This window comes from Fukomys damarensis, unplaced genomic scaffold, assembly GCF_012274545.1.
Source record: "Fukomys damarensis isolate Sample0158 unplaced genomic scaffold, DMR_v1.0_HiC HiC_scaffold_32, whole genome shotgun sequence".
Classification (NCBI taxonomy): domain Eukaryota; kingdom Metazoa; phylum Chordata; class Mammalia; order Rodentia; family Bathyergidae; genus Fukomys; species Fukomys damarensis.
In genome coordinates this window covers 1,873,323-1,877,322 of record NW_022900944.1, presented here as the reverse complement: position 1 = coordinate 1,877,322, position 4,000 = coordinate 1,873,323, and the positions used below count along the sequence as shown (strand labels likewise).

Sequence of the window (4,000 nt, the reverse complement as noted above, 5' to 3'; positions counted from 1 at the left end):
AATTTTATCTTTACTCTGGTATATTTTGTCTCATCTGCTATGTCAAAAACACTTTCACTTTTCAGAGTATGATTATAAATTCTTTGACAAATTCTACACTTTGAACTTTCCCTTAGGTAAAGATTGAATAATTCGTACACTTTAAAGCATATAAAATTCCTAGTGGGGTGACAAAGAATATTTTTATGTAGTCTTCTGTAAGATTTTCCTTAAAGCTTTGTAGAGAAAAAACAATCACAGGTAGTTTTACACGTATATTATTGGCACTTGCAATTTCCTTTAAGTGTCATTGTCATTTTTATTTCTTATACAACTATAATTTTGCATGAAAAAATAATTTGATTCAGGATAAAATGTTTTTATGCTTTCCATTGTTCTTGACCCCCCACCCCTTCCATCTCTTTCACGTTCTCTGAGTTTATAGGAAAATGATCATAGGTACAGTTGAGATTAAGAAAGGAAATGTGAATACATTATAGTATTATTATAATAGTCCTCAGAGCCATCTTGCAGGGAAATATTTTAAAATAAATACCAAGTTTATGTTACAATTGAAATTTCAGTGGCAAGATCATCGTAAAAATATGTTGTTTTTTTCTAAATATAATTTTACGATTCCTATTAGAAAGCTTAAAATGGCAAAATTACATTTATCTCTCTTTCTTGAAAATGTAGCTACAGCAGGGTCAGTGGCTAACCCACTAATACTAAAGATCCCATTTGTAATGACACACAATTTGAAGATGAGATTAACGCATCAAGCTTTCTAAGCTTTACGTAGTAAGAGAGTCCAAAAAGCTTTTAAGTATTCTGAGAATCTACAAGATTGATCCTCAAATAGTAACCCTGAAATATAAAATGGTTTTTCCTGTAACATACAGACACACTCACCCTCCAAACATATGAAACCTCAATTGCTTGAAACACATTTAAAGTGCATCAACACAAGTAATGATAGAACTACATTTATTAATGAAGCTTAAAACACTTTTCCTGACACCCCTAAATTTAAATATTTCTTATCTGTGTTAGAAAATATTATAGCTGTTTAAATCATCCCAGTTTCTTTTTAAACTAGTAATAGTCAAAATGACTGTGAGTCATGCAACAAGATGACTATGCAACAAAATAAACCATGATGATAAAATTCTGGTCTGTAATGCATTGTACAGATCAGAATTTTTTGAAATTGTGTGCAGAAAGCAGATTAATAAGTAATCTGCAGATGATGAATTTGGTTTTAGAGTTTCACAAATATTTTCTCTGAACAACAGCAGGAATTTATAGAGGTTACATCTAAAAAATTGACCAGTGTTACAAAGATAATCAGAACTGAATAACCTAATCCTACAATATTGTTCAAGCTTCTGTTTTGAATTGAATTACAAGATACACAAGATAGGATTTAATATATTCAAATAGTGATGGCCATGGTAAAACATACAAAATATCATATGTGCTACCTACCAAAGAACTTTTAAGAAAGTAATTTTGTACCTAGTAACTGTTAAAACTTTTTTGGGGGGAGGGGAGACAGGGTCTCTCTATTTACTTCAGACTGGCTTCAAACTCCCCATAATCTTCTTGCCTCAGCCTCTCCAGTACTGGGATTACAGATGTGCTTCACCACACCTGGCATCTAACTGTTAAAATTTATCTTCAATATGTGCGATATCTTTATCTCCTGTAGAGCTTCAGTTTAAAATTCACACTGATTCATCATGGAAATTCTGTTGTAATGTTTAACAGGGTAATTTCTTTCGTTGAGACCAGTCAGCCTTAAATTATGTTAAAGTGGCTGAGCCCAGATGGCCAGAACCCTTTCAGCGTCTGGACCAGAGCCCTGTTTCCGGGAGATCGAGGCAGTCCCCCAGGAACCGAAAAAGCCGAAGCCAATCAATGTCTGGGTTACCACCACGGATGCTGAGATGGAGTTCGCCATCCAGCCTAATACCACTGGAAAGCAGGTATTTTTTGATCAGGTGGGTAAGACAATTGGCCTCCGGGAAGTGTGGTACTTTGGCATCCAGTACATGGACAACAAAAGATTTCTGACCTGGTTGAAACATGATAAACAGGAGTCTGCCCGGGAGGTCAGGAAAGAGAACCCCCTCCAGTTCAAGTTCCGGGCCAAGTTCCACCCTGAAGGCGCGCGCGTCTGAGGAGCTCATCCAGGACGTCACGCAGAAGCTGTTCTTCCTCCGGGTGAAGGAGGGGATCCTTAGTGATGAGATCTGCTGGCCCCCGAGACGGCCGTGCTCCTGGGGTCCTTCGCTGTGCAGGCCAAGTTCGGAGACTACAAGTAGGAAATGCACGAGTCTGGGGGCCTCAGCTCTGAGCGGCTGATCCACAGAAGGTCATGGACCCGCACAAGCTCACAGGGATCAGCAGGGGGAGCAGATGCAAGTGTGGCGCGCAGAGCACCGCGCGATGCTCAAAGAGGGTGCTGCGCTGGAGGACCTGAAGATTGCTCAGGACCTCGAGATGTGTGGGATCAATTATTTCGAGAACAAAAACAAGAAAGGAACAGACCTGTGGCTTGGAGTTGATGCCCTTGAATTAAATATTTATGGAAAAGATGATAAGTTGACCCCAAAGATTGGCTTTCGGTGGAGTGAAATCAGGAACATCTCTTTCGGTGACAAAGTTTGTCATTAAGCCCATGGACGAGAAAGCACCTGATTTTGTGTTCTGTGTCCCACGCCTGAGAATTAACAAGTGGATCGTGAACCATGAGCTGGGAAGCCCGGACGCCACTGAGGTGCAGCAGATGAAGGCCCAGGCATGCACGGGAAGAGAAGCATCACAAGCAGCTGGAGCAGCAGCGGCTGGAGACTGAGAAAGAAGAGAGAACTGTTCAGAGGGAGAAGGAACCCATGCTGCGGGAGGAGGAGGAGCTGATGCCACGGCTGCAGGACTAAGGGAAGACCAAGAAGGCAGAGAAAACTCTCAGACCAGATCCAGAGAGCCCCCCGGCTGGAGGATGAGAGGAAGGGAGCCCAGGAAGAGGCTCAACGCCTGGAGGCCGACCGTGGGCCAAGGCGGAGCTGGACAGACAAGAGGCAGATCAGATGAAGAAGCCAGGACCAGCTGGCTCCAGAGCTTGGAGAGTACAATGCCAAGATCGCCCTCCCGCAGGCGGCGCAAAGAGGACGAGGTGGAGGAGGGGCTGCATGGGGCCAACGAAACCCAGGACGACCTGGTGAAGACCAAGGAGGAGCTGCACCTGGTGACCATGGCCGCGCCGCCCCCACCACCATCTGTGTAAGAGCCTGGGCGTCTCGGACTCCCAGGAGGGAGGCGCGTGGAGCCCGCGGGCTACAGCGCCGAGCTCTCCAGGGAGGGCATCCCGGAGGACCGCAAAGAGCAGGAGAAGCTAATCACCAAGGCCGAGAAGAGCCCGCGAGTGCAGCCGCAGCAGCTGACTCTGAGCAACAAGTTGTCCCAGGCCAGAGATGAGAACAAGAGGAGAATCCACAATGGCATCGTCCACAAGGAGAACATGAGGCAAGGCCAGAGCAAGTCCAGACTGGCCTGCACCAGATCTGCCAGGGCAACACCGAGCAGCGCCCTGATGAGATCGAGGCCATGTAGAGGCCAGGGCAGTGCCCAAGGCGCCTGGCAGCGGGGCTCTGCCGGAGGGTCTGGGCAGCCTTGGCACACTGGCTCTGTAGTGTGCTAAACCCAGAAACCCCTGATCATGTTCAGGTCCCTCAAGAAGGAGCAAGTACCCTGCAGAAGTACTCTGGGCCGGGTGCCACCCTCGTTATTTTTCCCAGCTGTATCATAGTGCCAAACAGGCCTGATTTTTATCATTTCAAATCATTTCCTATTGTATGCTTGGAGCAGGACTGATGGAATTAAGATGCGTGTAAAATCCAAGTACAAACTTCACACTGGCTGGTGTGATGCAAGGTTCAGTATCATTAATGAAACCATGTCGTGGCTTACATCTGTGCCTTACTTCTACTTTTCAAATGAGCTTACACTGATTTGTTCT

The 4,000-nt window shown here is 44.9% G+C and overlaps 1 pseudogene; it reads left to right on the top strand.

Annotated features, from left to right (window-relative positions):
- Positions 1–1,808: 1,808 nt before the first annotated feature.
- Positions 1,809–3,594, top strand: LOC104851568 (annotated as a pseudogene).
- Positions 3,595–4,000: the final 406 nt, after the last annotated feature.